This window comes from Physcomitrium patens, chromosome 5 (assembly GCF_059467195.1).
Source record: "Physcomitrium patens ecotype Gransden chromosome 5, ASM5946719v1, whole genome shotgun sequence".
Lineage (NCBI taxonomy): Eukaryota > Viridiplantae > Streptophyta > Bryopsida > Funariales > Funariaceae > Physcomitrium > Physcomitrium patens.
The window spans coordinates 8,370,840-8,382,248 of NC_143414.1; the positions used below are offsets into that span (position 1 = coordinate 8,370,840).

At 32.9% G+C, this 11,409-nt stretch overlaps 1 non-coding gene across 1 annotated transcript; it reads left to right on the forward strand.

The window, feature by feature from the left end:
* Window positions 1-326: 326 nt before the first annotated feature.
* LOC112283042 (U4 spliceosomal RNA) lies at window positions 327-467 on the forward strand. Its single transcript, XR_002970021.1, has one exon. It is a non-coding gene; the product is annotated as a U4 spliceosomal RNA (small nuclear RNA).
* The last annotated feature ends 10,942 nt before the right edge of the window (window positions 468-11,409 follow it).

Below are 11,409 nucleotides of genomic sequence, written 5' to 3' on the forward strand. Positions count from 1 at the left end.
GTTTTTACATCTTGTTTCCTACATTGCATAATCTCACAGGTCGCTGATCGGCGCCCAAGAGCCCAAACAGAGCCAGGGCGATGGGAGTTGTGACAAGCAGTTTCACCGAGTCGGACCCGTGGCGGAAACTGCGACTCACAACGATGGACGTGGTCGGGAATCGGAAGCGATGTGGGGTGCAGCAGCAATGGGAGGCGCGAGTGAGTGAGGGAGTTAGAGAGAGAGAGGTGTGTGTGTGTGGCAGCGGTGCAGGAGTGATATGTCCCTTACATTTTGCAAGAAATGGAGCGGGCGTGGCGTAGAAGGGGTTGTGCGAGGGAGTGTGGAGATATCCGCTTGGGGCAATGACGCAGGTAGTGAGGTTTTACCGAGACGCGTCAATTGCTGGTTGCAAACTATTTCCAACCCCCCTGCGGTGCCCGCGAGGGCCCCCCAGAATTTCAGAAAGGTTGGCCCTAGGCTCCAACCTCTAATTCACCCCTCCAGACTTGTAATGTACAGCATGACATGGTTAACTGAATGGCCGGATGAGTGTACGTCCTCCCTATCTTCCACATTTCGAGTGCTTAGATGCGCAGTGGTCGTCTATGCTTCAAAAGCTAGATGACTACCCTAATGCACTCCAAGAATTTTCGCTAGGATGCACTCCTTCAAGGCTGGGTTGTTTGATTGAATTTAGGATGGAGTTCACTTAGATTACCGTGGGCTCGGGGCGCTCAGACAAAAATTGGCATTACTTAACTGGAGTGGGCCGGTGTCAAGACACGGTGGTGCATCTTTAGTTTTGCTGCATCGTCTTTGGTTCCGAAGGCTGCAGAGGTGTTACTGCTGTCCTGAACTACTATGCCAAACACTAAATATTTGCACAAGGAATGAAGGGGATTTACCACATCTGTATGCCTTAACAGTGACTTTGAAGGCAAGACTTAGTCGCCTCCATTTCAGAATTGATTAAATCAAGTTGTTATCGGGTCAAAAGTAGTCATCATATTACAGACTGTTGCACATATTTTGAGTTGCGTTTTTAGAATACACGCCGACCCTTTTTACCTGTACATTCAAGAAATAAATTTGGACCCCTTCTGAACCTTTACGACCAGATGTAATACATTTTAGTGTTTGTTGAAAAAAGTGATTACAAGACATGAAGAAGTCGTCACTCTTCAGTGGCTGCAGCAGTGTTTAATGGAACAATATCAAGTGCCAGGCAACTGAAGCTCGTGAGGCTATCGTGCAGTTTGGTGTGTAGAATCATACCGCTCTGAAATGGATAATATGCCATGCACAACGTTGTCAGGGCAATGAGAGGTGAGAATCATGAGGTAACAGTTATGGTGATAGGATGTATAATGTAACGGTGACTCTCGGGGAGGAACGTGAGACGTCTGGGGATGTTTTGGATGTCAATGAGTGAAAGAATCTGCCGAAGGTGAGACGCAAGGTTTGCCAACTAGGTTTCTGATATGGAAGAAGAGAAGTGCGTGAAACAAGATAGGTTTGCATCATCGACGAGCTGCGGTGCAACGTGCGTCAAAATTGGAACTTCAGCGATGGTGCTCAGACCGAATGCCTTGGACGCACTTCCTTGCTTTCACTGAAATAAAAGACTTCGCAGATTATCCCACAACCTCCGATCAGATGACCGTACTCGCAGTCCTCTACCTTCGGTGCCCCGACCAATGAGTATCCAAGCTCCAGTGCTAGTGCTCCAAGACAGACAGGTACTTGAGGACGCTTCACACTGTTCCGAACTGGTAGAAAGCGCCGCCGAACAAGACAGAACTGTTACTGTGGGACCCATTTTTCTCCGTCGCCTCAAGGTCATGACTGAGATTCTAAAATTGACCGAAAGAAGTTTCTTATTGAGCATGATTTCATTGAAGATGCTTCCAATGAATCAGTTCTCACGTCATCGTTCATCGCACTGAATGGACCACATAACTAGGATGCAAATGCAGATCGTGTGCACTGCCCATGTCTAGGGACCCCTGGTACAGGCACACTTGATTGGGTCTTCGCTGCTAGTAAAGTAGGGGAGAATGAACCAGGTGATGTCTCCGTTGAAATACAGATCTTTTCGTTGGATTTCATTTACTAATCCTTTACTACATTGCATTCGTACTCTTTTTTATTTTCACTTTTGAAGTTGTGTACGCGAGGCTTTTTCTCTGCGTGTACGGGGTAATCATGTTCTGAGTCAACTTTGTAGCTATCTGTCAACGAAGTTAAGTGTGTGAAGCGCCTACTCGTTCACTCTCTATCATTTTCTACAACTTAGCTTAGCTGTGGAACTCTAGTGCGACAATCCCACACACGTGAAAAACGCCGCATCGCTCATGAAAAACGAGACAACACAAAATATTGTTGCGCTTTCGCCAACAAAGAGACTCGGTGACGAGAGCCGCTTGATCATCCGCCTAGGTTCTAGGCATTGTGATCATCCGTCTAGGTTCAAGACGCTCTGTTCATCCGCATTCGCTGACGTCACACATCCCACGCTCCACCACGACCTATTCGCCCAATTGGCGAACATCTTCCTATGAATTCTCGACATGTGGCACACCCTCATAGCTGGGATCCACGTAGGCAGAAGTAGAATGTGGGAATGCGTGCCCTATAATTGGGAACATGAGCGGAGGGGTGGGAACACGGAACAAGTCACTCTGAACTGGCATTGGAGCTCGTTCCCGTCGATGGGGTCTCTCCTTCCGTGGGAGGTGCCCACGGCTTGGGAACGCAGTACCGGCAAGATGCTCCGCTCGCCTCTCTTTGAATGGAATCCACTATAAATAGACTTTTGCTTCACCCCCCTTAAATGACCTCAAAGTAGTTGTATAATAATAATAACAGTATCGAAGAACAAACATAAATTTTCTAGAAGTGAATGTAATCTTAATCACTACGTTTATAATTTCATATTTCATATCTAACATGGAAGAGTATGTTTTACGATTTAATATTTCTATCAGGGTATGTTCTGTTTTTTTTGTTTTAAGTTCTTCAACATTCTTAGTAGCCCAAGGGCAATGAAGTTGATAAGCTCCAGTAAAGAGATTGAGGGTTCAATCAATATAATACATGTGGTAATCAATAGCAGAGACAATGTGATTGGTTATTTATACCTATTGGTGCCTGGGTTTAAACTCAAGACTACATGGGTGTCAAGTCTCTGTCCTAGTGTATACATTTTGGTCTCTACAATTTGATGTCCCCCAAGTATATATATATATAATAAAAAAAAGAATTGTTTTTGCCTCTACCCAGGGCTATCAACTTTGGGGGATAGTGGGCAAGGACAAAAAAAAATTATGTCCTAATGTTGGCCTATAGATGGTATAATTGAGGGGAAACATTTGTCCATGAGGTACAAGTCTGATGTGGGTTCTGCAAAACCCGTTGAAGAGCTCTACTTTCAAAATATTCTAACTAACACAGGGCTTTTTTTCTCACCCTAGACCCAGCATCCTCTACAGACAAGATGCTTGTGACAATCGAGCCAAGCTAAAACACATTTGGCTATTTTTTTTTTTTTTCTAACAATGTAGAATCACCATTTCATCAAACAGTACAAGCTTAAACTATAACTCTCTCTCTCTCTCTCTCTCTCTTTCGATATATATATATATATATATATATAAAAATATAATGAAATTAATTTTTGGTTGTTAGAGTATCTTCCTGAGGTCTATCTGCCATTCAGGCTTCATTTTCCATGGTTTGAATGCAAGAAACTTTTCCAATTGAGATTGAAGAAATAAAATAATGTTGTTGATTTTCAATCTGCATAGATTTATTTGTAAGACTCAAACATCTGAACTTTGTGAGATGTCTTGAGACTAGATTTTGCCTGTGTTTTCATTTGTAGTAAAATTCCAGGAAAAATCCAAGCTATTTAGCAGGTTCAGCATTCTAATAAGTATGAGATAATTTCATCAAATTGCAGAATTTTCTATTCCACCATTATATGTAAGTTTTTATATTCAGATGGAATTCAATCTAATAGAGGATTAATTAGGCAATCATACCAATTCTATTCTCTATGTTTTAGATGAGGTTTTATGCTATTCAGAAATAGAAACTACACAATTCAAATACAATGTGGTTATATGAGAATTTTCATACAAATCATGACACTGTAATTCATTTAATTTATTTTTGTTTTATTTTATTTTATTATTTTATTACAATCTTACCATGTGCTCTTGATTTTCTTGAAAAAGTTTAAAAATGAATAAATGGACAACTTAACAAATGAATAGCAGTAGTGTTAGTGGTGTAATTTTATCTATCTTGGTAGTTTACAACCATACGTGATCACTTTGGCAAGTCCCCAAATGGATATCATGGATGAATATTGATCTACAAAATATCATACACAACTAACTATTGGGATTTTGTGCAGCTTGTTCCTTGCCTGCAACCCCAACCAGAGGGCTGGACAGAAGCTAATTTATTAATATAAACTCTGTAAAATAACCAGGATCAGCACCAACTGGAGATGCTGGTGTATTTGGTCAAGAAAGCTTTGTAATACCACAAAATCTGAGGTTCAAACTCCAAAGCCTGCAGTTACAAGTAGGGGTTGTATTAGTTAACAAATTTAATTCTAGGTTAGAGGCCCTTTTTCACTTTTCTTCTCATCTTTATGGCCTCGTTTTCTTCTCTTGCCCCTTTCCCTACCTGTTTACTCTTTTCTCAGGTCATTAGAGCTCTCCTCCTCCTCTTGGCTATAAATTCTCAATTTATGTGGGAGGGCTAAAATCAGGCACTTCAAAACAAAACCAAAGTTGCACAAATTGTATGAATGAATCCAACAGGGAGAAACCAAAAATCCACTGCACAGGTGGATGACAAACATGCATCTCTTGGGTCTGTCCATCCAGAAGCAGACGCACACTTGCACGCTTGCTCGGTTCACATTGCCGCATGTCCCTCCAGATGGCCATGCGCATGCCCTCATTCCCCACGTCCTCCCTTTCACATGCAAATATGCTTTACTTAACATGCACTCCATGTGAGCTATTCTAATTTCCTTTTGTAGGAGTGCCATGAAATTGGTAGTCAAAGGCAAATGCCCACTCCCTTCCCTCAGATCAAACCCCTTTTCCTTACAGTTCAACTGTATCCAGGGGACAGTCCCAAAGCCATTCTGAGTTTGGTTCCAAACTCAGTTTCTTCAACGACTTGATAAATGATAAAAAATGAATTCACACCCAACTTCCATTTTTCAATTTTAATCTTCTTAATTACAATGCTACAATTGGAGGCAACACACTTAACCAAGACTGCTACTTCTTTGTACAAATGAAGTCTTTTGCTTCAGAACATCCTCTTGAGATTATCCATCCAGAGGGCATCCCTGTGGTATAAAACTGCAAGAGGGGCATCCTATCAAATTAGGTTAAAAGACTTGGTTTCACTTTCCTATGCCTTTGCCAACACTTCTTAACAATTCCCTGTAAATTGTTGGCACTTTGGAACTTGGAAACATTTTTCCATGTTGTCCCTTGCTGTATCAAGCACAATAAATGGAAGACCTTTAAAGTGCTCTTGTTAAGTCCAAAAAAAATTACACTTTTTTTGCATGCACTTTGTTCTTTAGATCTTGATTCCAATTTGTTTATTTTATCTATATTTGAATCTGAATATTTATAAAGAATTATGGGGTTTTTGAATATAAAGAATGGTGCTAGGTTTTAAGTTGATATAGGCTATTGCAACAGTTACCGGTCATAAATATCTATTGGACCCAGTTGAGGATCTGTAGTGAGGTTGATGGAGAAGACATCAAATTAATGCATGAAAAGCAAAAATAACATATTGAATTTCCACACAAAACCACTCGAATAATTACAAACAGTGTGTGTATATATATATATATATATATTCGTGATTCCATTCTTGATGTTGCTACTAGTATTGTATTTCAGAATTTATTCACTTAAGAGATGCATTTATGAACGTGTTTATTGCATCATGCAGCCTCTTTCTTCATTTGTACACAACAATAATACAATTTTTATATGTTATTCAAATTGTGTTCTATGACAAGGCTATTTTTTTGCGTTTTGGTATCAGAAATATCATCATAAAGTTTTCATCTGCATTATATTCTCAAGTTCATGTTGTCATTAATAAGGAAGTTGTCATCTGATGTAACTTACTGTGTTTAATACAGTGTTAAGTTGTTAATAATTCAGGTGCCACTTTCTATTAATATAAAGTGCAAGGGTTGTATTATTTTAAGTATATGCAGATTCTGAGAGAAATTGGGAAAGGTCCAGATTCTCGTTAACGGCTCATAATGGGTTCTCATTTTGTCTTCTATTTACGGTAGAATGATCTCGCTTGCTAGATGGGAACTCCGGGAACGACCATTCAAGCATAACATGAACGTATTCTCTTCGTTCCCCGCGCTGTTTCTTCGAACCTTTCCTTTGTCGTTTTGCCCCGTTCCAATGAGAACAAGAAATAGGCTTTCGTTAGAAGCAATTTAAGATCTTTTGGGGAAGCTTCCTCGCATTTCTCCCGCTTTGGGTGGTGGCGCGAATCAAAACTGCCCCAACTATTGTGGAACGGGCAGAGCACGAGCTGCCCGTGACAAAGTCGGCCCGTCATAGTCGCGCTTTAGAAATGGAATTGTCACGGCTTTGGGTGTCGTAGAAATACAGTGTTCCTTCCAATAACGTATTCTAGACATTTAAATAAGGGGAATGTTTAATAGACCCATGCTTTTACTAAATGTCATGAAATTGTCAAGGGAAAAATTGTTTGAAGAATAATTGTAGTCATGAGAAGCAAGGAAAATTAGAAGTGCACAAATTCCAATGGCATGAAGGACACAAGATCATAATGTTAAATAGACCTAGGTTTTTGCTAAATTGGCCTACACATGATGAAGATTAGAATGGTAAACATGGATCTATTTAAAATTTAAAATTTTAGGATAATAGAAAACGTAAATAATATTTTTACCAATAGTACATGACAAATTTTAGGATAATAGAAAACGTAAATAATATTTGTACCAATAGCACATGACAAATTTTAAGATAATAGAAATTGTAAATAATATTTGTACCAATAGCACATGAAAATTTTTAGGATAATAGAAATTATAAATAATATTTATACCAATAGTACATGACAAAAAGAAGAAGAAGAGAGAAATCAATCAAATGCTATAAAATCCATACACACACATACTTATATATATATATATATATATATATACAAATATATACACATGTAACACAAAAATAAATTTATTTGTAAATTCCAAACACCAACATATCCTTTATCCAAATATAAGTTGAAATTTAAGCTTTCTCTACAAACACAACATTTTGGCAATGTTTAGAAATCTTATCTAATTTTATTTATCATAATTCAAGATAGTTTACATTGTTGATATAATAACCTATTTTTTTTCTAGATATTTTAATGAAGTTTTTTTCATAAACATAAGATTATATGATAAATCATATATATATATATATGCATACAAAAAATATCAAATAATAAAAAAAAAAATTTACATAAAAAAGAACAATCATTAATCATACATGTTTTTTTCTTCTATGTTATATAAAAAATATTAAAAAATCATTGATTATATTTAAATGTATTTAATATATTTCAAATTTAATTTAAAAAAATAAAAAAACTGTAATGACTCAATAATTTTGTTTTTAAAAGAGAAAAATAATTATAAAACGAACTGATTCAAAAAGCTTAGAAAATAATTGTACTCAATTTATTTTCTATAAATCCATAATTTATTTTATAAATATAATTTTAACCGAATAATTTAATTTAATTTTTTTGTACATAATAATACATCATAAATATCTTCCATAATAAAATTACAAATTTTAGTTAAAATATGCACCTTATGCATGCTAATATTAATGCTAAAATAAATAAAATAAATCTAACTGATAATTAATAATAACTTGTTCAAAATATCACTTAAATAATAGAGCATCATACAATTAAAAAGATAAAATTTTAAAATGTAATTATATTTTTTGTTATTTGATATTTAATTTTTATAAAAATATCAGATATTATATATATTTTCAACCATAATTGAAAATAGTATAAATTAAGAAATGAATGAAATTTAAATAAATTTATGTTTTAAAATATATGATACACAAATAGTTTTTATTTATCTTTTCAAAAACTATTTGACAAGTATTTATAATACTATTCATTTTTGAAAGGTTTTTAGTATCATCTATTTCTTCATTTCTTCTTTAAACTCCAATTACAATCTTATTATTATTATTATTATTATTATTATTATTATTATTGTATTGAGAATTATAATGTAAACTTATAACAATCAATTTAACTTTAAAATTTCTAATCTATTTCTTTTATCTTTGAAAGTTCTAGTATATATATATATATATATATATATATATATATATTATATTTATTTCAACTTCTTTGATAATATAATACATTGCTTTCTTATCCTTGATTTTTTTAAATATTATCTCTTTCAATTTCAATTCTCTTGTAAATTTAGAATTTAATTTTTGAAATTTTAATTACTTTAAAAAGGTACTTTTTAACTTTTCACCATTGTATTTATTTTCAAATTTTGTAGAGCATTTATTTTTCTTTTCTTTTTTTTTTTTTTTTTATCTTTGAAATATTTGATAGAATATTTTTTCTACTTAATTAATGGTTAAAACTCTTGCTTTAAAAATTTATCATTTTTTTTCTTGTTAAAAATTATAACTAAATATTTTAGATTTTTTTTTGTTCTTTTTATATCTAATATAATCTATTCCTATTTCTTTCATACTTAAAAACTTCAAGCCAAGCTTTTACAACTTTCTTCATTGTTGTAGATTTTATATCATGGATATATATAATTACTCCAATAATTATCTATACAATAAAGTAGAAGCATATAAAAGTGGATGAATTTCATAATATCTTCCAAAGAAGCTTTACACAAGCATCATAGATGTTACTTTGAGTTTAGATGTATTAGAAGGTTAGAAACTTGGGCAACAAGTTAGTCACCTGTCACATGTATTGGTAGCTTGTGGAATAAGCTAAATATATGGTGCATCTATAGAAAACATGCCTTATAAATTAAGACATGTTTTTAACAAAATTAACACATATTGAAGGTCCTACAGAACATTGCCATGTAGCTTTTAGTTTGATAGTATATATGAAGATAAGAATGAAGCCTTTTTCACTCTTATCAATACTTTTTTAGTTCTTAGTCTTGTTTTAAGACTTTCTAGTCTTCTTGTCTTTAGTAATAGCCATTCTAGATGAATATATTACTATCTTTAAGTGACTTTTTAATCTTTTGAGTGACTTAAGAGTTTATTGAATTTTTTTTCTTTGAAGTTCATATCTTTGATAGTTTGATAAGAGTGTTAACTTATTATTTTTTACTTATTTTAGAACTAAATCTATTATTGTCTTTTGAAGATTGTAGGATACTTATTATTAAATAAATAATTTAATTTTTTAATAATATTTTTTTTGAAAAAAAATGGATTATCTCTCTATGTAGAAATTTTATTAAAAAATTAGATTATATAAAGGTTCTATTCCTACATCCATGGAAGAAGTCAATAATGAAGTTCAAAATCTAAGCCAAGAAGTTGTATAATTAAGACAAGCAAGTAGATCAAATTCATAAGTAAATCCAAAGAGTCTTGCTACTACAAATATAAGAGAGGTAAGAATAAATATGCTAGAAAGTTTGATGGAACAAGATAAAAAATTTGAAGATTTTTACAATAAATAAAGTTCCATCTAAGATTACATCCTTTTCAATATCATGATGGATTTACTCAAGTTAGATTCAAATATATATATATATATATATATATAAGTTTTCTTTTTTATTTTTTACCTTTAATGAAAAAAGATCCATGTCTACTCTATGATTTGAATTCAATTTTGGAGGTGTTTACAGTCCTATTTGGAAAAATTAATTAAGAAAGGATAGCAAAGACTAAACTTTTATTTCTATAATAAAGATTACATTCAGCCACCACATATGCTATTGAATTCCAAAACCTTGCTTGCAACATGAATTAGAATAAAAAATCCTTTATCAATCAATTTTCATATGAATTTAAAGATAATATCAAAGATTTATTGTTGACAATGTGAAGAACAAATTCATTGGAGCCATTTATTGCTTAAGCCATTACATGAAACAAGCAACTCTTTAAAGGATGCTAAAAACAAAGATTTGATTGAAAAGATATAAGTTAAGTTATGGCGACACCTTCAAAGTATTTGGAAGCTTATTCGTCTAAGCTAAAGCTTCTGTAAATTGACACAATACATTTTAAACCTCTTATTGAGTAAGAAAAGACTTATTGTCACCAAAAAGGTTTGTATGTATATTGCAGAGAATCCAAGCACATTGCTCAATATTATCCAAAACAACAATGTAATTATAAAATGAAGAGCATGGTTGCCAAAAAAGACAATGTATTGGAAAATAAATTTTTTTACCTAAAATAAAGACCATGTAATTAGAATCGTATGTAATATTTAACAAAGGTCTTATTTTTTCTTTTGATTCTTCACCTTGTTTCACTACAAAAGTTTTTTTAGGACCAAAAAATCACAAAGACTTAGCCTTCTAGAATCAAGAGCCTCATCTTATTTTAGACAAAGATTTTGTCAAAAAATAAGAAATATTATTAATTAAGAAAAATAAATCCATACATGTAGAAGTTAGATGGTCATTCTTTGTCTTTTAAAGATATTGTTCAAGAAACTATTCATTTAGATGTAACAATAAAAGATCATAATAGCATTGTAATATTTAATGTAATAAGATCTCCCCCTAATCTAATTATTTTAAGATTATAATGGTTAAAGAAGTATAACTTTCAAATATATTGGATTTTTAATAATCTTAATTTATTTTATAGTTTAATTCAAAATTGTAATAGTTAAATAGAAATACATAAGTCTAGTACATCTAAATCCTTCTTGGTAGATCTAAAAGCTTTCATACATGTGGTAAAAGAAGGGTCATCTTTTGTTGTACATACTATGTCCATTTTTGATGGTATAAATATGTGAAGTAGTATTTTTAGCTAATATCAATATTTTTAAGTTATATATATATATATATATATACATATTTTTAAATAATGCATATATTCTTTTAGAGCATCACATTAAGATTATTCAATTGATTTGTAAGAAAGAGCTTAACTACCATTTAGACTAGTCTACAACCTATTAAAAAAATAAATTTATTACACTTAAAAGATATATTGATGAGAATTTATTTAAAAACTTCATACGCCATTCAAAATCTTAAACATGAGCTTGTATCTTATTTATAAAGAAAAAAGATAGATTTTTGTATATAAGTGTAGACTATTGAAGATTCAA